This window comes from Aquarana catesbeiana, linkage group LG03 (assembly GCF_042186555.1).
Source record: "Aquarana catesbeiana isolate 2022-GZ linkage group LG03, ASM4218655v1, whole genome shotgun sequence".
In the NCBI taxonomy this organism is placed as follows: Eukaryota; Metazoa; Chordata; class Amphibia; order Anura; family Ranidae; genus Aquarana; species Aquarana catesbeiana.
The window spans coordinates 247,149,371-247,174,083 of NC_133326.1; the positions used below are offsets into that span (position 1 = coordinate 247,149,371).

The following is a 24,713-nucleotide window of genomic DNA, read 5'->3' on the forward strand; positions in this document are numbered from 1 at the left end:
ATATTTGTATTCTTGCATATACTTAAAGCAGAGTTCCACACAAAAATGTAACTTCCGCTTTTCGGAACCCTCCCCCCCTCTGGTGTCACATTTGGCACCTCTCAGGGGGGAGGGGGGTGCAGATACCTGTCTAAGACAGGTATTTGCACCCACTTCCGGCATAGACTCCCATGAGAGTCTATGCCTCTTTCCGTCCCGACCGCGCTGTCTGCTGGGAACACACAGCTCCCAGGAGAGAGCGGGGACCACTAGGGACGCGCAGCGCGACTCGCGCGTGCGCAGTAGGGAACCGGGAAGTGAAGCCGCAACGCTTCACTTCCTGATTCCCTCACCTAGGATGGCGGCGGCAGCTGCCGAGAACCCAGCGGGTTCTCGGCGTCCCCTGCCGACATCGCTGGACCCTGGGACAGGTGAGTGGGCATGTATTAAAAGTCAGCAGCTGCAGTATTTGTAGCTGCTGGCTTTTAATATTTTTTTTTTTTTTGGCGGTGTGGGTGAACCCCCGCTTTAATAAAAACAATTTAAAAAAAAAAAAGAAAAAAGTCTTCTATCAACATTTGAAAGCATGTCATTAGAAAAAGTTAACCAAAACCTAGGGGAGGTTCAAGCAGAACACAGATTTACAGCACTTTTGGCATGAAGTACATGGTATCACCGTTACATTTTCTGCGTACACTCTAGAGTACACACCAGCCCAGTACCTCCTCTACTACTCATCTTATCTTGATCGGCCCTACTGTAAATCACTAGCTATGTACATGATTAATGCTGTCAGAATGTTTGGCAATCCAAACAAACCCCAACTATACAGGAGTGGTTTACTAGACTTAATAAAATAGTAGAGAAGAAAGAACTGATCCACGTAAGCCAGGCTTGCTAAGCTCACCCCCCTACCCTTAGGTCACATCCCAATCTGCCCTCTTTGCCCCCACTCCCAATCTATCCATCTTCTTTTTTTGCTTCCACAAATTTACCCTGCTCTATGTGCACACCCTTTATCCTGCTTGACAATCTATACTTTGGCCTCCACCCCATCCTCTTTCATAATACTAAGCATTTGTTAAACTCAACCTTGCTCCAATAACTTTGGAAAAGAGAAGTAATTCATTCTCTGCCACAGATTTACAAAGCTTCTGTGAGGGCACAATTGCATGCACACAAAATGCGTTGGGTAGGGCCTACACACTGACGTAATTTCTGCCGTGTCCTTATGCTGGGAGCTGTGGTCATCTTTCAATTACTTGGGTTCCTGCGTGTGAGCATTATTTTGCACAGTGCCAGTCTCCCATGAGGTTTACCCTGCTGTCTACAACTCTGGATAGAATGTCACCAGGCTCCAGGATATTGATACAAGGCTCATAATGGCATAGAATGGTGAAGGGATACCACAGCTAAGGAGCACTATGTAATACTCTGGATCTTCAATTTTTGAATCAAATGCTGGTTTATATTCACTGTCTGGTGAGTGTTTTGGCGAAATTCACTGCCACAGTTGATCTTTGGAACCTTTTACGGATTATTAGGGACTTTCTGCTGAATAGGATTGATTACACCTGGAACTATAACTAGATCTATTTCTTGCCTTGAACCATTCTGAGAAGAATATCAGAGCTACATTATATTGTTAAAAGTATTGGGACACCTGCCTTTACACGCACATGAACTTTAATGGCATCCCAGTCTTAGTCCATAGGGTTCAATATAGAGTCGGCCTATTTCCACCTAACTTTCCCTTGAAGACAAATATAATGAGCCTGATGTGGTGAAAAACTGTGTGGACCTGAGCATTGATTGTGCGCAGCTATCTGAATTGTATCCTCATAGTATTAACTATGCACCTGTAAAGCACCTGAATATGTAATCATATGTCATAGTAAACATATGGTGAATGTACTATGGAGTGTATGCTCCAGTATGCAAACATATGTCAGCTAAGCAGTGGCATGTCTACATTAAAACTGTGAATTTTCTAATGTTTTCGGGCCTATCTGAATTGCAATAGGAACAAGGGACACGTATTAGCAAAAGCATGTAGGCATAGGACACCCCCCCTGCCACACCCCCTTAAAGGAGAATTGTACAAAAAAAATGATTAGTTAAATCAACAAGAGCTTTTCTTACCGCTACTATTTCTTTATACTGGCTTTTGAAATTTACAAATGCAGCAATTTAGAAATTGGATGAAAGGTTTAGCACTGGGTAGCACTTTTTGAATGATAAATAGTACATTTTATATACAACTATATAGATCAGACCAAAATGAGGGACAAATGAGGTGCAACGAGGGACAGAGGGACATTGCTCCAAATCTGGGACAGTTCCTAGAAATCAGGGATAGTTGGGAGCTATGAGTACAGGACTTATTGTAGCTATGCCAACATGTTTCTAGTGTTTCAGTACAGCACTGATTATGGCTCTGCTGACATGTTTTTGTTGTCTCTGTACAGTACTGATTGTGGTTGTGTGGACATGTTTTTGTTGTGTCAGTACAGTACTAATTGTGGTTGTGTGGACATGTTTTTGTTGTGTCAGTACAGTACTAATTGTGGTTGTGTGGACATGTTTTTGTTGTGTTAGTACAGTACTAATTGTGGTTGTGTGGACATGTTTTTGTTGTGTCAGTACAGTACTAATTGTGGTTGTGTGGACATGTTTTTGTTGTGTTAGTACAGTACTAATTGTGGTTGTGTGGACATGTTTCTGGTGTGTCAGTACAGCACTGATTGTCATTATCTGAACATGTTTCTGATGTGTCAATACAGTACTGATTGTCGTTATGTGAACATGTTTCTGGTGTCAGTACAGTACTGATTGTGGCTATGTAGACATGTTTCTGGTGTGTCAGTACAGAATTGATTGTGGGCATGTAAACGTGTTTGTCGTGTCACTACAGTACTAATTGTGGCTATGTGGACATGTTTCTGGTGTGTCAGTACAGTACTGATTGTAGCTATGCAGAAATGTTTCGGGTGTGTCAGTACAGTACTAATTGTAGCTGTGCAAATATCTTTCTGGTGTGTCAGTACAGTACTGATTGTGACTCATGTGGACATGTTTCTGGTGTATTAGTATGGTACTGATTGTGGCTCTGCTGACATGTTATCAGTATGTCATTAGGGTACTGATTGTGGTTTCGCAGAGAGATGGAAGTAGATGGAAGACCTGTGATTAGCCGATGCGCATCTAGAAGGGAGGAGCTGATAGTCACGTCCAGCCAGGCACTGTGTATGTGGACACGGTGGTGTTACTCTGGAGGTCCTGAACTCATGGAATCTTGAGCCAAGCTGGGAGATGATCCGCTTCTTTGGATATTAATGAGCTGAGTTACCATTAAGAAAAGAGCCATCTGGATTACCCACCATTGATTGGGAAGAGGAAGTGAGAGCAAAGATCTCGTGGGGAGATCCGCATATGAGTTTAGACTCATCTGGGAGGTGAGCATGCATTTTTACTGGTGGTGGTGTGCACTCCTTTTGAGGACGAACAATCACTGTGGTGGAATTGTGTGGATACACTGATCACAAGAAGAGTTTTTCATGTTTTATTTCTTCATTTTTTCATTTTATAGACTATTCATTTATATGTAGGATTTATTTATTTTAGAGATTTGCACTTTATATTTATAATTTTACACATAGCGCTACATTTATTTATTTACTATCCATTTTGAAATTAGTGTGGTGTACCACTTGGAATGTTTAGCAGCTGTGCACGTTTATTATTCGGTTATCTTATTTAAACATCACAACATTTTTTTACTTGGACACTGATTGTTTCATCCCATAATTAGTATCGACTATAGCCTTTAGGGGTGTCTCTGCTTCACAGCTAGGACATTGAGAACCACTTGTATCTATCCAAGCCATTTGGTCCTTATGGGGTACCCTCTGCTCGGTCTTGTAGGATTGTTGATTCAATTCAGCTTCATCTACTTGCTGCTATTGGGTTAGAGGCTTAGCCCCCACAAGGAACGAGATTGCGGTCTTCCCTACTCCTCCCCTCTCCGCATTACTACCTATGGGCAGTAGATGCTAGAGCCTTTTTAAAGGCTATGAAAAGAGCGAAGACGTCAAGGAACCAGAAGGAAGCTGCCTAAGAACACCTGAAGCGTTATCCAACTCCTCGACGATGGGGAAGAGCGACAAGAAGACCAGCAAGGCAAAGAAGAACCCTGTTCCAGCCACTTCCTCCGAAGGGCCCAAGAATGCTGCTTCCTCAACCATCACCCCTACCCCGGCCAGTGCCAACCAAACGAGACCAGCCAAGCCAGACCTACCTGCAGATGGGCTCCCAACCCTGGAGCCTTGGATGAAGCAGACGGTCGTGCTGCAGCTGAAGGAGGTGGACGGAAGAGTCCCCGACATGTCCCCGGAGATCTTCGGAAAGAAGATGATCTTGGAGCAGGGGTTCAGCAAAGCGGAAACGCTTTCCGTGCAGACCTTCACAAAAGGTATTTTCTTCATAACATTTGTGTCTCTTCAGGTCTGCAGAAGATACTGGGAGATGGTGAAGACCAGTGGCCCTGAATCCCCTTTCCGTAAGTTTGTTGCGAACTGCCCTATAACGTGACGAAAGGCGGGTGACGGTGGCCATGAGGAACCCCCATACCCAAGGAAAGGACATAGCCACCTACCTCCAGAGGTTTTGCACCGTGGTAAAGGACCCAGTCCGAATCCTCGATGTCAACGGCTTCTGGATAGGTAAGTGGTCTGTGCTTTGCAAACTTAGGAAAGACCCTTCAGGGGACATTCAGCACCTGCAGCTGTACTTCTTCCTGGAATCATCTGCAGGAATCCTATTCTACTCCGGCATGCCCCACAACTGTAACAGATGTGGCCATCCGGGACACATAGGTAAGGATTGTACAGAGTTTGCTTGCAGGTTCTGTAGGGTTTCAGGCCACGAGACCAAGGACTGTCCGAAGCCTGCAACCTTTGCGGATTGGCAGAGCATGTCTTCAGACACTGCCCCCAGAGGACCCGGACCTATGCTGGAGCCCTGATCCAGGGTAAGCCATCCTCCAGCACCGGGAGGAAGCCGCCAGAAAACAAGCCAAAGGAGCCTCGAAAGGCCACAGGTAAGTCCACTCCCGCCCCCCCTGCCCCAACCCTTGCCTGCAGCACACCCCCACCTCTCCCCCTCCCCTGCCCCTTTTAAACCTATCCTCCCTGGAGGACTTCCCTGCCCTCCCACCTCCCACCACCCCCACCAGTGGCCCAACAGGAAGCCGGAAACGGAAGCAAGAGAGCCCAACAGCAGAGGAACCCCCAACCTCCACCAAACTGCCCAACAGGGTCCAGCGTGACAGCGATGGACCAGAGCGAGTAGTGGAGGATCTAGAGTCTGCAGGGGATGAGGAGGAGGTGGAGGAGGAGATCACGGCCGAGCCTAACCTCAACCTCAACATCAACCAGAAGATGATGGATGCTGTCCTTGAGGAGCTGGGTCTAACCCAGAACACAGGACAGGCAGAGGATGCAATAGAAGAGTCACCCCCCCTCCGGAGAGGTAAGTTCGGCCCCTTGCTGACTAGACCTCATACCCTTTTTCATTATGGCTGAGATCTCCATCTTTTCCATTAATGTGAGGAGTATCAAGGATACATCTAGAAGGCAAGCGGTGCTGACCTTTCTTTCTACTCAGCAGAGTGATGTATACATGCTTCAGGAGTGCGCCCTTCCTCCCTTGAGGAGGTACACTCATCTGACCTCCCAGTGGACCCTTGGTCCCTCCTACTGGTCCGGGGGTGGCGATTGTAAGTCTGCAGGGGTAGCCATTGTTGTCAGGGGTGGGCGCTTTACAGTTGACTCCATCCATGAGCTAGTCTGTGGCCATCTATTGGTCATAGATGGCTCGTGGGTGGAAGAGCCAGTTAGGTTCATCAACGTGTATGCCCCCCAGATAAGAATGCACGGCTGAAACTTTTCCAGACCCTGCGGACCCAATTTTCACCACCAGAACAGTAATGATCGGCGGTGATTTTAACTGTCCGATCCAGGAGGATGGGCGCAGCTCCAGCATGTACACAAAACTTGATGCTACTTCTAGGCTGCTCAAGGAGATGATCTTGGAGGCCTCCTTGCAGGACGCCATGGGATCCATAAGGAAAGGTACCGTGAACTATTCATGGTGCCAACCCGACAGATCTGTGTGTTTCAGGATTGACTTCGTGCTCACTTCAAGAATAGTCAAGCATCGTGAGTTCTCCATGTTTCCCTGCTTTTTCTCTGACCACAGGGCTATTCACTTTCGGGGTGACCTGGGCGAGGCTTTGCCCACAGACTGGGTTCCTGGTAGCTGAATAGTACCCTGCTGGAAAATGAGGAATTTATCGGGGAACTCTGGGAGGATTATGCCACCTGGACGAAGGAAAAGATATTCTTCGGAAGGGTAAGTGATTGGTGGGAATTTGTGAAAGTTAAGCTGCGCAGCTTCTTTCAGGCAAGGGGATGCCAGCAAGTGTGTGCCAGGAAGAGGGAACTCAGTTGCAGTCCCTGCAGGACCTTCATTACTGCGGCTGGGATGTTAGACAGGACCTGGAGGACACCAAGAAGAGCCTGAAAGGGCACTTCAAGGAAGAATCCAGGCACATTGTCTTCCGTGTCAAGGTGGAGAATCTTGAGAAAGGTGAGAAGTGTAATTCTTTCTTTTTCAGGAAACTTCACTCAGGACACACACCCTTGTCAGAGCTGCGTGACGAGACTGGAACACTCCAAAAGGGGAAGGAGGCTGTGATGCAAGTGGTCAGCGACTACTACACCAACCTCTACTCCCCGAAAGAAACAGACACACAGGTGGCTGACAGGTTCCTGTCAGGTATCTCTAACCAAATTGATCCTGCAGGTTCATCAGCCATCAACGCCCCCTTGGTGTTGGAGGAGCTGCACTCTGCCGCTAAATCCTTTAGACGGGGCTGGACCCCGGACTGCGATGGTCTCCCAGTTGAGCCCTATGTAGCACTGTGGGATCTCATGGGCCCGGACCTGCTCGAGCTGTATGAGGAGATGGTGGTGGAGGGAAGAATGCCTCCGTCACTGAGGGAGGGGATAATCACGATTTTGTATAAATGGAAGGGGGAGAGATCGGATTTGAAAAATTGGCGTCCGATCTCTCTTCTGAACGTGGACTACAAAATCCTTGCCAAGGTTTTAGCCAAGAGGCTGAAGTCTGTCATCGGACAGATCATCCACCTGGATCAGACTTGTGGCATTCCTGGTCTCAGGATTGCGGACAGCCTTGCGCTTGTCCGGGACACGGTCCAGTACATTCATGGCCACCGTGGCACGTGGCCCTGGTCAGTCTTGACCAGGAGAAGGCCTTTGACCGAGTCTCCCACAAGTTTATGTGCAGAGCTCTGCGCAGGTTTGGTCTTGGGAAAATGTTTTGTTTGTACGTGAATGTAATGTATAATGACATTTGTAGTTTGGTGTTGGTAAATGGCTGGAAAACGGACCCCTTTCCAATTCGGTCTGGGGTCAGACAAAGCTGCCCTCTCTCACCTCTCACCTCTTTTGTTTGTTGTATAGAGCTCTTCACCCAAAGCATCAGACGGAACCCAGAGATCAGAGGGATCACCGCACCAGAACCGGACAGACGGGAGGACAAGTGCTCACTCTACATGGATGATGTGACAGTGTTCTGTGCTGATCGGCGCTCCATCGACATACTCGCCCAGACCTGTGAGGACTTCGGCCAAGTTTCAGGGGCAAAGGTCAACTGCAGGAAGTCAGAGGTCATGCTCTTCGGAAAGTGGTTCCTGCCTTCTTCTGCACCCATCCCTTTCAGCATCAAAGTGGACTATATCAAAATCCTTGGGGTCTGGTTTGGAGCTGAGGGCGCAGCCCTGAAATCCTGGGAGGAAAGACTGGCAAAGATGCAACAAAAGTTTGTACTTTAGAGCCTCAGAGAACTCACCATCGAAGGTAAAACACTGTTACTCTGCAGCGAGATTCTCCCTGTGTTGCAGTACCTCGCCCAGGCCTGGCCCCCCGGGTCAACACCTGCAAGGCCATCACCAGGGCGGTGTTTCACTTCATCTGGAGCTCCAAAATGGACAGAGTGAAGCAGGTGGTTATGTTCAAGGAACCTCTCAAGGGCGGTAAGGGCGTGCCTGAAATCGCCACACTACTGAGGGTGTGCTTTGCTTGTAACTGCATCCGCAGAACTGTGGACTCTGGCAGTAACTCCATGTCCTGTTTTTTCCTCCTGCCTCTTTGGAGGTCCCTTGGATGGGACAAATTGGACAGTTCCATCCCCTATAACTGGGACACACCTTGGTATTACTTGGATACTTTTAAGTTTATCAAGGAGCAGGGGCTGCAGGGAGTGAAGCCCAACTTGTGGCAGCCAAAAACTATCCACAAGTTGATTAGAGCATCAGACATTATTGAGACTGTCCCAGGCCTCCCTTCATCCACTTGCAAAGTGGTATGAAGGAATGTTTCTTCAAAGAGACCCACCAACAGGCACAAAGATCTGGCATGGATGGCAATCCAAGGGGGGTTGCCACTCAGGACATTCATGCATGCCAGAAACCTGTGCAGATATAGGCACTGCCCCTTTTGCATCATCCAGGAGGAAACTGCTTTTCATGTTTTCTGGGAGTGCCCCTTTGCACAGGGCCTGTTGAGGGCCTTGGAACCTGAACTGAAAGACTTTGTACCACAGACTGCTATCACGCACTTTGGTGTGTTGAACAAACTCTTCTGTGGAACTCATTCACAGGAGGACATTGAGTGTGCCTGGCAGGTGCTGTGCTGCTTTAAGGGTGCTTTATGGTGCTCCAGAAAGTGCCTCATCCACCAGCGGTAGAGGATGTCCATCGAGGACTGTCGCAGACTGGTCCACAGTCTGCTCAGAGACTATAACTTGATGGACTTTAAGGATTAAGAGGAGGTCTGAAGATTTCCCCTTCCCCCCTCCTTCCCCCCCATGTGTATCCTTTGGCAGTTCAATAAAGCTTCGGGCCTGTGAACTCTTTTTTTCCTCCCCTACCCCACCTCCTCCACTCCCCATCACACCCGTTGCCCATTTGAATGCTATTTGACATGTTTTCTGAAGTAATGCTTTCAGGGTAATGCGGCGTCATGCATGATGTGATGTTTCGGGGTACTATTACTCTGCGCAACACATCAGGCATCATACCGCAGGATGAATGTAATTTAGTTGTATGCTTGGAACTGTATTATGTAGTATATTTATGCGATGCGTCGCAGTACAGAGTGGAATGTACCCTGTTGAAGTATTTGTTTTTTGTATATTTTCTTGCAAAATAAAGTATACATTTTCAACCAAAAAAAGTCAGGGGCACAATAAAAAAGTTCCAACGCATTTATGTGAATAGAGTGAAGTGAACTAGACCTTAATGGTAATTTTTTACAGTGTGATTGCAAGCAGATGCTGTCCTCTGACACAGAGAACACACATGGGTTGGCATATCGCTGGCCACAAAACTTCCTGTGCTCAAAAACCTTACAGAAATGTCTGGTAGTCTTAGAAGGGTGGGCAAGCAACTTTGTCTGACTCATTATGCTGACCCTAAGCTGGCAGGCTTAACATAAAACCATATTTCCCACCTGTTTATCAATTCCTGGCCACCAGACCTTTTCATGGAACTGGTGCATGGTGTTTATAACATCTTGATATTCCTTATGCAGGGGTGGAGCATGTGGGGGGCAAGCATCAGAAAGTTTTCCCCCATGCACCTCCACCCATACTCTGATTATTTAAGGTTACGTAAGAAAAATCCACCCTAAATTTCTGGCAGGTTTGGTTAAGAGTGAGGAGAGTATATCACCTCTAATGGATTTTGATCCATCACAAATCACAATCAAGTCATAAAGATATGTTGGAATCATTTTGATTCCTAAACAACAGCTAAAACCCCTTTTACAGCCTGGGTGCATCATTTCTCTGCATTAGTAGGTTTTCCAAAATTATATAGGTAGGTCATCCCCAGCAGGTTGTTTCTGAACTAGGGTGGCACCTAAACCCACAGAAAGTTTGGAGTGGTGCAGCCCAATCAAAATATTCCCTTCTTAGGGCTTACTAGATTTCTACTAGCAGAAATGCTTTGATTTTACTGTTAGCCCGTCCAATTCCTTTTTATCTGACTGGACATGAAGGAAAATCTTTTTATCTACTTGAAGCTTGCTAGATATTGTAACCTGGTCATATAATCGTCAATATTTTTCCCACTTTGTGTGCAACTTGTCTAAACATTTACTTTCATAAGTACTCATTGGGTCTTGTTTATAGTTTTGTCCTAATCTGAAACTTCCTCTGTTCCTCCCACGGTTTCCGAAATGACAAAATTTCATATCCCACCCAGTTCAGAAGAGATCTCTTAAAGTGTCTGCAGGTGCGCTCAATCCAGTTGCTGCAATATAAAAATTAAATTCTTTTTTTTTTTTTTTAACTTGTTTCAGCACTGTAAAAAAATAAGTAGAATCTCACAAAAAACATGTGGAACAGTTGCTGGCAGATCTAATAAATTCACCATTCTTGCAGCTAATATGCAGTTTATGAAACAGGTAATTAAGTCATACAAATAACGTTTCTTGCTTTATTCTCCATCCAGGCAACACGTTAACACTTTACAGAAACTGGGATGAGTCAGGTGAATGTAACAATTCTGTTTCTTTCCCAAAGTGTACATCAGTGCCTAATCGTTTTGCCAAGAAAACAAATTAAAGTAGAGTTAAACCTAAAAAATAAGAAAGTGCTACCCTGTTTCCCTGAAAATAAGACCTAGCGTGATAGTCGGTGATGGCTGCAATATAAGCCCTACCCCCCAAATAAGCCCTAGTTAAAGTCCTTGTAGGTCTTATTTTCAGGGTAGGGCTTAGTTTCGGGGGAAACAGGGTAGGGCTTATTTGGAGGTAGGGCTTATATTGCAGCCATCACTGACAATCACACTAGGTCTTATTTTCAGGGAAACAGGGTAGAAAGTAGATTATTTTTTGCAGAAGAGACAAGCAAGGTCTCTCTTCCAAAAAAAAAAAAAAGAAGCTTTGTCTCATCGTCTCCCTTCTAGCATTTTTGTATTTTCTGTGTACACTGTATGGTGCATGGACCGTCCATTGTATACTGGGGCTCATTACTCCGTAGGCTTTGAGCTGCTGTTCCAGTACTGTTACGATGAGACGGCCGCCTCCCTTCCCCTTTTCCTGTTAACTAGCCAATAGCAATTGGCTTTCGCCCTACTCAGTCCTAATTGTTTTTTTTCTGAATGTGTATATATATCATTCTCATTGTGTGGGGCGGGTTTGCCTGATGAATGAGGCGGGGCCTCAGAAACATGTTGCGGCCTGCCCCCCCACCTGTTCTACCAGCCTGTGGACACACTGTTAGAGCTCCAGACACACTTGGCATGTGCTATTGTGGCTATTCTCCAGCCCATTAAGACCGCTGCTCCATTCTACCAGCCCTGTGTGCAGTATACAGTGTTTTTAGCAGTGGCAGATGGTGTTTCTTTTTGGGGGGTGGCCAGTGCTGTGTTTTGGCGTAGGCCGACAAGGCCCAGGCCTAGGATAGCACTTTGCGGGGGACGGCAAAAAAGCCGCCCCCCGCACGAAAAAAAGCCTCCACACCCATCCTCTCGAGTGCCGCCTCCCACACTTATATTGTCCCCAACCACCGTTGTTCTGTCAAAAGTTCCGTACATGGCCGAGGGGGGCAGCGCCTGGCGCCCCCACAATGCGGCTGGTAACTGGCTACGCATTATTCCTTCAGCGGAGGCTCCGCCTACCTTCCTCCGTGCGGCCATTGCATCTTCACCCTGCCCAGGGGCGGGGCCTGTTAGTGATGATAGGAGAGAGAGAGAGGAGGATGAGGACGGTGGGAACCCCCAGGTGGCGGCCAGGACAGCAAGTACAATTAATACTTATGCCATGTCAGTCTGTTAAATTTGTAGCACAGATCACTGTATTGCTATATGGTCATTGACAGATCATATTGCAATACAGCGATTCGTGCTACAAACTCATTAAACAGTCCACATTAAGTGGAATTTCATGTACTGCAGTGTTCCATGCTGAAATCAATGCAAACTTTGTAGTACATGAATTTTCACTGAATGTGGACTGTTTGGTAAGTTTGTATTGATTTGTGCATGTGCAAAGTGCTTCATGGTGAAAGCAATGCAAAAACATTAATCCTAGGTTCACACTTGTACGATGCGTCGCATCTTTCCTGCAGGCAGTTCACACTGCCCTCTGCGAACCGCTGCAGGTGTCATTACAATGTTAAGTTCTTCAGATCCGTGCTATAGTCGAATGACGGCTACAGCGTGGACCTACTTTGCTGGGAGTACGTCAATAGGCATCCTCCCGTGCCTGAGCGGCCTGCGCGCGCCCTGAAGGGTGTGCGCGGCGCGCTCTGTGATCAGCGAGTCTATGAGACTTGGCTGATCATAGATTGGAGTAAGGGGGCAATCCCGACCCCCTACCACATGATCAGCTGTCAGCCAATGACAGAGTAATCGGCTATTTTTTCTCCTCACGCTATCAGCAGAAAAAAGAAGCCGATCACCGGCGGCTCTCAGAGGGACATCGGTCCCGATCAAGGAGAGCTCCTGCCACCTCATCTGTGCCCACCTGTGCCACCTGCCAGTGCACAACAGTGCTGCCTATCAGTGCCCACCAGCTCCACCTACCAGTGCCCACAGTGCCACCCATCAGTGCCCACAGTGCCACCTATCTCTGCCCACAGTGCCACCTATCAGTGTCACAAATCAGTGCCTCATCAACAGTGCTGCCCATCAGTGTCACCTTCCAGTGCCCATCAGTGTTACCTACCAGTGCCCATCAGTGCCACCTATCAGTACCCATCAGTGCCACCCATCAGTGTCCACAGTGTCACCCATCAGTGCCCACAGTTCCACCTATCACTGCCCACAGTGCCACCTCTCAGTGTCACCAATCAGTGCCTCATCAACAGTGCTGCCTGTCAGTGTCACCTATCAGTGCCCATCAGTGTCACCTACCAGTGCCCATCAGTGCCATCTATCAGTGCCCATCAGTGCCATCTATCAGTGGTACCTATCAGTAACACCTATCAGTGCCCATCAGTGCCTCCTATCAGTGCCACCCATCAGGGCCCATCAGTACCATCTTATCAGTGGCCATCAGTGCTGCCTTATCTGTGCCCATCAGTACCACCTTATCTGTCCCCATCAGTGCTGCCTTATCTGTGCCTATCAGTGTCGCTTATCTGTGCCTATTAGTGCCCATCAGTGCAGCCTATCAGTGCCCACCAGTGCAGCCTATCAGTGCCCACCAGTGCATATCAATGAAGGAGAAAAATTACCTGTTTGCAAAATTTTATAACAAACTATGAAACATGATTTTTTTTTTTGTTCAACATTTTCCATCTTTTTTTGTTTGTTTAGCAAGAAATAAAAAACCCACCTGTGATTAAATACCACCAAAAGAAAGCTCTATTTGTTTGAAAAAATGATAAAAATTTCATTTGGGTACAGTGTTGTATGACCGCACAATTGCCATTCAAAGTGCGTCAGTGCTGAAAGCTGAAAATTGGTCTGGGCAGGAGGGGGGTTTAAGTGCCCGGTAAGCAAGTGGTTAATGACACCCCCAGATCTGTTCACAGATTGCAGTGGGAACTGTGAAATCGCACAGGAATCGTATCGCATAGATGAGAACACCCATGCGATTCGATTTCAGTGCGGGGAAAAAAGTCCCTTTGCTTTCTTTTCCTGCAAAACGAATACGAGTTCAGCCATACAACGTATGGCTGAACTCGCATCTCACAGATAGGGCTGCACTGATTTGCTACACTGATGGGCAATGATAGGCTGCACTGGTTGGCACTGATAGGCTGCACTGATGCCCACTATTTAGGCGGCACTCTTAAGCTGCACTGATAAGGCAGCACTGAAATGCTGCACTGATGGGCACTGATATGCTGCAATGGTGGCCCCTGAGGAGGCCGCACTGATGGCCACTGATAGATGGACCATGATGAGGCTGCACTGGTGGGGCTGCACTGATATGGGCACTGATAGGCTGCAATGGTGGCCCCTGATGAGGCCGCACTGATGGGGCTGCATTGATAGGCTGCACTGATGGGACTGTACTGATGGGCACTGATGCCCACTAATGAGGCAGCACTCTTAAACTGCACTGATAAGGCAGCGCTGATGGGCACTGATATGCTGCAATGGTGGCCCCTGATGAGGCCGCACTGATGGCCACTGATAGGTGGCCCATGATGAGGCTGCACTGGTGAGCACTGATAAATCTGCACTGATATGGGCACTGATGGGGCTGCACTAATGTACAGAGGTGGAGCTCTAAGAGGAAAAGGTTGAGCCTAAAGAGGAAGGAGTGTGGTTTACAGATGGCAGGGCGGGTCTTAAACAGGAAGGAATGTGGCCTTGACTGGAAAGGGTGGGTCATAAAATTAGGGGTGCGTGAGTTTAGTCAGACCTAGGGAAGCACCAAAACTAAATATACCACTGGGGGAGGCAAACAACAACCCTCCCAGGGGCCGGCGGCACCTTAAACCCCCCAGCCCCCATGCTTGCTGTCTTACCCTATCTAGTGGTGGGTATTGGCCAGCGGGCATCAGCAGCGGGATTGGGCATCAGCAGCGGGATCGGGCATCAGCAGCAGGATGGAGCATCGGGCATCTCCTCCATTCCTTCACCTCGGCGGCCGTGCGTCTCCTCCCCTTCTCCTAGGCGTCCAAAAGGATTGCCTGTCCTTTCAGCAAATCGGATGACGGGTCTCACGACTCGCTTCCTGATTGGCCAGGAGGAGGATCAGTGTTTTAATAGCGAATATTCATTCGCTATTGTAACACATCGGGTGGGCTCCGTTCGCATTCTCTGCGCCCTGAGACCACCCTATTTTGAAGCCTATTAGAGCCTCTGGCTCTAATCAGGTGTTTCAAAAAAAACACTCACCCCCCATTGGAATCCATGCATCCGGCGTCCTGAAAGGGGCCTGACACATGGATGGGGGGACGGCGCCCGTGCGCTCTTAATGGACGGGCCTCCCCTGGTTTTTATATGTAAGTGTTTTCAGAATAAATTGCAGTTTATGTTTGACATATATCGATCTGGCACCTTCCTTTATGTTTAGATGTCTTGAGGGGACCCCATACCCATCGAGGAGCTGCTGGTGACTGCACATGTCTTTTCTCCTATCAAGCTTTCCACCCTCCTGCATGTTTTCTATGGATCTTAAATGACTATTTGTCTGCTAATTTAGTGAGTGATTTGTGTTAATTTACAGGATAAGTTCACCTTTTGAAGCACACATTACACTCATATTTAAGGTAGAAAGCTGAAGGGGGAGTGTGCAGGAACCAAAAATAGAAAAAATAAAAAAATAAATGACCAAAAACACACTGAAGAGTAAACTACACAATAATTTATTAGCTATAATAGGCAAAATACAAAAATATAATTCACAACCACCCCTTAAAAGATTTGGTGGGTATACCCAAGGCAATGGGACCCCACCAAACTATCTAACCCTCCCTGTAAACAGTATAATCTTACATGGATAAATGGAGAAGCCTGCAGTAAGGGAGCCCTCCCTTCCCCAATATATAGCACCCCCTAAGACACCTGTAATACCCCCAGCTACCAACGGGTGGAGGCTGAACTGTGAGATTCCAGAAGGAACAGCATGATTTTGCCAATGCAAAAATAATTCACGCTGTTTCCATAAACAAATATCTCAGTGGCTAGCCATACCTGCAGTCAGTCAGTCAGTCAAAAAAATGATGAGGAGTGAAGGACAAAAAAAAAAAAAAGTGTGCAGGAGCCTGACATTGCACCCACGATCTACTGACTGTGGGTGCAATGCTCTGCAGGATTCTGTGGGGAAAAAATTCACATTTTTCCCTACAAAAATATGTGCATGTATTTTTTTTCAAAAAGGTGAACTTATCCTGCAAAGCAAAACTCCAGCCAGCAATAACAAGACAACAAAAATAGCCCATTAAAAAATATTATAACAAAACCAACCTTTGCTGCAATATTCACATTCAATCCAAAGATTTCCTCTGCACATTTTTTTTTCTGCCACTAGATATTCTCAATCTGATGGTTAGTGTCAACAGTAAGACAAAAAAATAGTTAATTAAAAGATAAAATAACAAAACCAGCCTATATATTTACCTTCAATCCAGAGATTTCCTCCACACTATTTTTTTCTAAATAAATGATGCCTGCATCATTTGCTCACTTCCACTGAAGGCAGATCACCTTGACCCACTCACCATTCTCAGTAGTGGCAGGAAGGCACCACACACATTCCCACTGATCCCAAGGAGTGCTGCAGCTGCAGGAAGCGGGTGGAAATGACATCACCCGCTGTCACAGTGTGACCACTTCTGCTCTCCCTGCCAGTAGCATGGAAGCACACAGAAAGGCAGGGGGCGTGGTCATTGGCACAGTTGCGCCAAGGACCCATTCACTTATGCCATAAGCACCATCTGCCACCTATGCCATCAACACCAAGTTAGCAGAAAGGGTTAAAGACCATAATCAGGCAGAAGGGAAGGTCCACATACAAGAAAGAAAGAAAGAAAGAAAGAAAGAAAGAAAGAAAGAAAGAAAGAAAGAAAGAAAGAAAGAAAGAAAGAAAGAAAGAAAGAAGAAAGAAAGAAAGAAAGAAAGAAAGAAAGAAAGAAAGAAAGAAAGAAAGAAAGAAAGAAAGAGAAAGAAAGAAAGAAATATGGGGCGCATAATACCTGAAAGTGGACACCACCGTACCCAGAAAATGCAGCATCATAATGTAACATCAATGCAAATAATAATAGTACCATAAAATAATTTTACAAAAAAAGTTTTTTTTACAGCGTAAAAAAATATATACTGTATAATGATAAAGCAAATGTGTGGACAAAATGGGAATCCCTTAATTGAGCAAAAAATGTTGAATTTATTTAAAACTGATGAGGCCTGGAGCTTTTGTAGATTAATGTCACCTCCTGTTTCCGAACTGGTAGCATGGTCCAAAGCAAAAAATCTGATGACCGAACTGTCAAATCTATGATGTAGACCAGTATGTCTACAGTATGTATACTCACAATTCTAATCATCTTGCCATTGTCTCTTGGTTTGCCATTGTCTCTTGGTTTTTCCTATGTAAAAGACATTGCAATGACAACAAAATATACAACTACTGTTTGGCAGTTGATATTAGTTGTGTGTCGATGTTTGGACGTAAGATTCACTGCAGTACTCTATTATGATATTGAGCAGGCTGTCTAGAAATCTTGGCAATTTGGCTGTATGGTAAATAGTCCTTCAGAACTATCTCTTGTATATGAAATTCCTGGTCTAGGCCCCAAATATTTTGACACTATAGAATCTTCTATAGGTAAGCGCCAGTGTCTTTTAAGACGTATTTGTAGTTTAGCATTTTGTTGAAAGAAACAAGTAATAATTTGTGTTTAATGGTGAAGTAGATTCCTGTTTCTGAGAATAAATCTTTGCTATAGCCTCTATTGAGCAGTCAGTCGAGCAAATCCTTAGACCGCATATGGAAATCTTCCTCCCTCATGCAGTTTCTCTTCAGCTGTAAGTATTGTCCATAAGGAATGCTATTCACAAGTGGGCTAGGGTGGGCACTAGATGCATGCAAAATAATATTAGCTGGTGAAGTTTTTTGAAAAATCTGATAATAAATGATCACCATATTGTGGATATCCTAAAAAGTGACCTTTTTCTAAATTTCAAGTTGTAATTATTTTGTCCAAGTTTAATCATGAATATATCGCATGCCAGTCCAGATCATAAATAGGTCGTTGATGTATGTTACATAGTTACATAGTAGTTGAGGTTAAAAAACATTGTTTATCCCTGTATGTTGTGGTCGTTCAGCTGCTTATCTAACAGTTTTTGGAAACTATCGATGCCCCCCACTGAGACCACCGCCTGTGGAAGGGAATTCCACATCCTTGTCGCTCTTACAGTAAAGAACCCTCTACTAGATTAAATCTCTTTTCTTCTAATTTTAACGAGTGGCCACGTGTCTTGTTAAACTCCCTTTCACGAAAAAGTTTATTCACTATTGTGGGGACACCAGTACGGTATTTGTAAATTGAAATCATATCCCCTCTCAAGCGTCTTTTCTCCAGAGAGAATACGTTCAGTGCTCGCAACCTTTCTTCATAACTAATATCCCCCAGACCCTTTGTTAGCTTTGTTGCCCTTCTTTTTTACTCACTCCATTTCCAGTACATCCTTCCTGAGGACTGTCGCCCAGAACTGGACAGCATACTCCAGGTGCGGCCGGACCAGAGTCTTGTAGAGTGGGAGAATTATCGCTTTATCCCTGGAGTTAATCCCTTTTTTAATGCATGCCAATATTCTGTTTTCTTTGTTAGCAGAAGCTTGCCATGCCATTGTTGAACCTATCATCTACTAGGACCCCCAGGTCCTTTTCCACCCTAGATTTCCCCAATGTATAGATTGCATTCATATTTTTGCCACCCAACTGCATTATTTTACATTTTTCAACATTAAACCTCATTTGCCATGTAGTTGCCCACCCCAATAATTTGTTCAGCTCTTCTTGCAAGGTTTCCACATCCTGTGGAGAAGTTATTGCCCTGCTTAGCTATGTATCAAATACAGAGATTGAATTGTTTACATCCTCCAGGTTGTTTATGAACAAATTTAATAGGATTGGTCCCAGCACAGAACCCTGTGGGACCCCACTACCCACCCCTGAATATTCCCATTCCGAGTATTCCCCATTTATCACCACCCTCTGAACTCGCCGTTGTAGCCAGTTTTCAATTCATGTACTCACCCTATGGTCCATGCCAACGGACCTTATTTTGTACAGTAAATTTTTATGGGGAACTGTGTCAAATGCTTTTGCAAAATCCAGATACACCACGTCTACGGGCTTTCCTTTAGCTAGATGGCAACTCACCTCCTCATAGAAGGTTAATAGATTGATTTGGCAAGAATGATTCTTCATGAATCCATGCTGATTACTGCTAATAATACCTTTTCAATACGTTTTCATTGCTAAAATCTTGTATATAGTCCCTTATCATCCCCTAGAAGAGCTTGCATACTATTGATGTTAGGCTAACTGATCTGTAATTCCCAATATGGTTTGTCCTCCCTTTTTTACTGTTTACATACTTAAAGAATTTCTTGGCTTTTTTTTTGCTCTCCTCCACTTTGTGTCTTTCGTGTTCTATCTTAACCACCCTAATTGCACTCTTACATTTCTTGTTGCATTCTTTATAAAGTCTGAATGCTGATGATGATCCCTCAACCCTGTATTTTTTGAAGGCCTTCTCTTTTGCTTTTTTATGCATTTTTACATTGGAGTTAAGCCATCTAGGACTTTTGTTTGCTATTTTAAATTGCTCTTAAAGCGAACCCATTTCTTCTCCGTGTTCTTTGTTTCTAAGATTTTATTCCAATTTATGTGTGTCATGATAAGATGGGGCACAGGTCCATCGATGACTTCTGACTAGAGATGAGCCTGATGTTCAAATCGAATGTAAGTTCGACTCGAACATCAGGTGTTCGCCGTTTGCCGAATACTGAACATTATGGGGCAAGGAAAAAAAACTGAAAAACTCTGCCTCGATGGGAGGCGTCCTGTGACTGCAAGTAAACAAACAAATAGCGCAGGTTACATGGTTAATGTCATATGCAGATGTTGCTATAGAAATGTCCTTTTGAGCGTTGCGCTCTTTGTGAGATGCAAACAGCTTCTAGATAGGGCAGCCTTTAGATGGGAGGTGAAGCCACTCCAGATATGCAAAGAAAAAACAACAGGGAAGGCGCCTCTTAGTAAAACTGTATATTTAATGTAATATATGCATTAAAAACACTCACATTAAAAACTTAGATAGTCCGGCATGGGGAGTTCAGTAAAGCCAAACAGGATTGCGTCCTCCTATGTCCACAGTCTTATTCCTCTATTGCTGACGGCTGGTCCGTGTGGTAGAAGCTTCCGGTATCAGTAAAGATCCACAACGAGGCTTGGGCACCGCCGAGTAGTCAATTGGGAGGCTGGGACGCTGGAACGCACATCCAGAGTATGTGCTGTACTGCCGTAAGGCGACGCGTTTCAGAGCATGCGCACTCGGGCGCGCTCCTTTCTCAAGCTCTTGAGAAAGGAGCGCGCCCGAGTGCGCATGCTCTGAAACGCGTCGCCTTACGGCAGTACAGCACATACTCTGGATGTGCGTTCCAGCGTCCCAGCCTCCCAATTGACTACTCGGCGGTGCCCAAGCCTCGTTGTGGATCTTTACTGATACCGGAAGCTTCTACCACACGGACCAGCCGTCAGCAATAGAGGAATAAGACTGTGGACATAGGAGGACGCAATCCTGTTTGGCTTTACTGAACTCCCCATGCCGGACTATCTAAGTTTTTAATGTGAGTGTTTTTAATGCATATATTACATTAAATATACAGTTTTACTAAGAGGCGCCTTCCCTGTTGTTTTGTCCTGTGACTGCAGGCTTTTTGCAACGACAGCTGTTATATAGCTGAGGGCGGGGCCACCTGGTGACGTAAACGGGTGACCCCACCCCCCTCTGACGTTACGTGATGTCACCTGGGGGCAGGGGCACCCGTTTACATCAACAGGTGACCTCGCCCTCAGCTATATAACAGCTGTCATTGCAAAAAGCCTGAAGTCGCGGGATGCCTCCCATGGAGGCAGAGTTTTTCCTATTTTTTTTTCATCGAAGATGAAGTTACACTTTTTTTTTTTAATAAAGGACTTGTCTACTGTCATTTTTACCATTTTGACACATTTTTTGGTGAATTTGTAGGGGTACAATGTACCCGATACCCATTCACATGGGGGGGCAGGATCTTGGGGTCCCCTTGTTAAAGAGGCTTCCAGATTCTGATAAGCCCCCCCGCCTGGAGACCCCAAAACACCCTCCCCATGTTGAGGGCATGGGGACTGGTACGATTCAGGAGGGGGGGCGCTCCCTCATCCCCCCTCTTTCCCTGTGGCCTGCCAGGTTGCGTGCTCAGATAAGGGTCTGGTATGGATATTGTGGGACCCCCCCACCTGGAGGGCCTGGTATATATTTTGGGGGACACCCACGCAATTTTTTTTTTCACATTTTGGTGCGGGGTTCCCCTTAATATCCATACCAGACCCAAAGGGCCTGGATTGGACGGAGGGGGGGACCCATGCCGTTTTTTTCAATGATTTTTATCTATATTGCAGGGATCCGAAAATTCATTAGAGCCGTGAGCAGTTTTAAATTACAATTTTTCCTTTAGAAATGTAATTTTGCTGTGGTACTGTTCTAAACACGGGAAAGATGTACTACTTTACAGGCATACTAAGGACTCCCCCCGGGCATGACATTTAAAGGGATATTTCATTTTTATTGTTTCACTTTAAGCATTATTAACCACTTCAATACTGGGCCATAGTCATATGACGTCTGCAGATGGGATCCCCCATCCTGGGCTGGCATATGAGGTCATATGAGGTCATATGAGGTGTGTCCCTCGGACACAGCCCATCCTAGATCCGTGTAAAGAGCCAATAAAAAATGGCTCTTTACCATGTGACCGGCTGTGTCCAATCACAGCCGGTCACATGTACTGTCCACATGCACTGCGCCCCTAGGGTGCGCACAGAGTGGCGATCGGGGACGAGGCTTGTCACCCTGAAACAGCCCAACCCCGATCGCAGTAAAGAGCCAATGAAATTGGCTCTTTACCACGTGACTGGCTGTGTCCAATCACAGCCGGTCACAGAATGTCAACAAACTGCGGTAACAAGATGTTACCGGGTTCTCCTCCTCACACTGATCCTGTGTGAGAAGGAGATTGAGGTAACATCTCGTTACCGCTTACAGTGTACACCAACCACACTGATTGCCCCCCTAATAAACAGGACCTGTCACCAGCCATCAAAGTACCTGTCACCAGCCATCAAAGTACCTGTCACCACACATTAAAGTACCTGTCACAGTTCATCTGAGTACTCGAGTGCCTGAGTACCTGTCACAGCCCATCTGAGTACCCGAGTACCTGTCACAGTTCATCTGAGTACCCGAGTACCTGGGTATCTGTCACAGTCCATCTGAGTACCTGAGTACCTGTCACAGTTCATCTGAGTACCTGAGTACCTGTCACAGCTCATCTGAGTACCCAAGTACCTGAGTACATGTCACAGCCCATCTGAGTACCCGAGTACCTGAGTACCTGTCACAGTTCATCTGAGTACCCAAGTACCTATCACAGTCCATCTGAGTACCCGAGTACCTGTCACAGTCCATTTGAGTACCTGAGTACCTGTCACAGTCCCTTTGAGTACCCGAGTACCTGTCACAGTTCATCTGAGTACATGAGTACCTAAGCACCTGTCACAGCCCATCTGAGTATCTGTCACAGTTCATCTGAGCACCTGAGTACCTGTCACAGTCCATCTGAGTACCTGTCACAGCCCATCTGAGTACCTGAGTACCTGTCACCGCCCATCTGAGTACCTGTCACCGCCCATCAGAGTACCCGAGTACCAGTCACCAGCCCATCAAAGTACCCGAGTACCTATCTGTAGCCCATCAGAGTACCCGAGTATCTGTCACCAGGCCATCAGAGTACCCGAGTACCTGTCACCAGGCCATCAGAGTACCCGAGTACCTGTCACCAGCCCATCAGAGTAACCGAGTACCTGTCACCAGCCCATCGGAGTAACCGAGTACCTGTCTCCAGCCTATCAGAGTACCCGAGTACCTATCTGCAGCCCATGCCTCATAGTATATACGTTGGGGTGTTTGCTTTCCAAAATGGGGTAATTTTGTGGGTAATTATACTGCCCTGGTGCTCAAGGACCTTCAAAAGTGTGATAGGTAGGAATGAAATGAGATGTGTAATTTATGCTCCTAGAACGCCTGAAGGTACTACTTCAATGTTGGGCCTCTGTATGTGGCCAGGCAGTGTAAAAGTCTCACACGTGGTATTGCCATACTTAGGAGGAGTAGCAGAATGTGTTTTGGGGTGTGATTTTTGCTATATACATGCTACGTGTTAGAAATATCTTATAAATTGACAACTTTGTGTAAAAAAAAAAAAAAGATTTTAATTTTCTTTCCACGTTTTCTGAAGACTTGTGTAAAAAATTAACCTTTCAAAAGACTCACAATGCCTCATAGAATGTACGTTGGGGTGTTTGTTTTCCAAATTGGGGTCATTTTGTGGGTAATTCCATTGTCCTGATGCTCCAGGGCCTTCAAAAGTGTAATAGGTCGTTAGGAAATTAGAGGTGTAGTGTAGTGCTCCTAGAACCTGTGATGGTGCTCCCTGCATGTTGGACCTCTCTGTGTGGCCAGGCTGTGTAAAAGTCACACACATCTGGTATCGCCATACTCAGGAGGAGTAGCAGAATGTATTTTGGGGTGTAACTGGAATTATGCATATGCTGTGTGTGAGAAATAACTTGTTATTATGACAATTTTGTGAAAAAAAAAATCTTAATTTTCCCAAGAATTGTGGGAAAAAATTACAACTTCAAAAAACTCACCATGCCTCTTACTAAATACCTTTGACTGTCTACTTTTCAAAAAGGGGTCATTTGGGGGGTATTTGTACTTTCCTGACATTTCAGAGCCTCAAGAAATGAGATAGGCCACCAGTGCATCAGGTGTGATCAGGTGTGATCAATTTTCAATGATTTGCATTATAGCTTGTAGACTCTATAACTTTCACAGAGACTAAATAATATCCACTAATTTGAGTTATTTTTACCAAAGAGATGTAGCAGTATACATTTTGGCCCAAATTTATGAACAAAAATGATTATTTGCAAAATTTTCTCATAGAAACTAAAAAGAAGTGTTTTTTTTCAAAATTTTTGCTCTTTTTTTACTTATGTTGCAAAAAATAAAAAACCCAGTGGTGATTAAATACCACCAAAAGAAAGCTCTATTTGTATGAAAAAAAATTATAAAAATATTGTTTGGGTAAAGTGTTGCATGACTGAGTAATTGGCATTCAAAGTGTGAGAGCGCTGAAAGCTAAAAATTGGTCTGGGCAGGAAGGGTGTATAAATGCCCTGTATTGAAGTGGTTAAAATCACTGCTCCTGAAAAAACAGCTGTTTTTAAAACTTTTTTTTGCATTTATACATGTCCCCTGGGGCAGGACCTGGGGCCCCAAACATTTTTTATGGCAATAAAATGCATATAAGCCTTTAAAATGAGCGCCTTTGATTTTTCATGTTTGTGTCCCATAGACTTTAACGGTGTTTGTGTGTTCGCACAAATTTTTTACCTGTTCACAAGTTCAAGGGGGTGTTCAGCTCATCCCTATTCCTGACCAAAAAATAAGTTGCTCTTCCAACCCCCCAGGTACAGGTTGGAGTATGATGGAGCACACCAAGTCCACATGGCCATCCCCTGAACCTGAAGAAAGTGGAAGCCCTTAAACATGAACACATTCCAAGACAGAATGTATTGAATAGTTCCAAAATGAAGGCATTGTAAGGCCAAGCAGACTGTTGTTTTTCTGTCAAAAATTCAGCTACCCCTATACTGGGCAGTCCAGAATTTGAAAAAGGCCTCCGGAACCCTCACTTCCAAAGTTGGCTTCCTCCATCTCTGGGATTTTGTGGGATCTGATGGCCAGCTCTCCTCTACTGTCTGTTCGACTGCCACTGACACTCTTCTGGATTTCTGGAGCGCTCTCCAGATCCGTAATTTTCTTTGTCAGTGCTCTCAATCTCC

General features: G+C 45.6%; 1 pseudogene; it reads left to right on the top strand.

The window, feature by feature from the left end:
• The first annotated feature begins 4,128 nt into the window (after nt 1-4,128).
• LOC141133948 (uncharacterized) lies at nt 4,129-10,692 on the top strand (annotated as a pseudogene).
• Nucleotides 10,693-24,713: the final 14,021 nt, after the last annotated feature.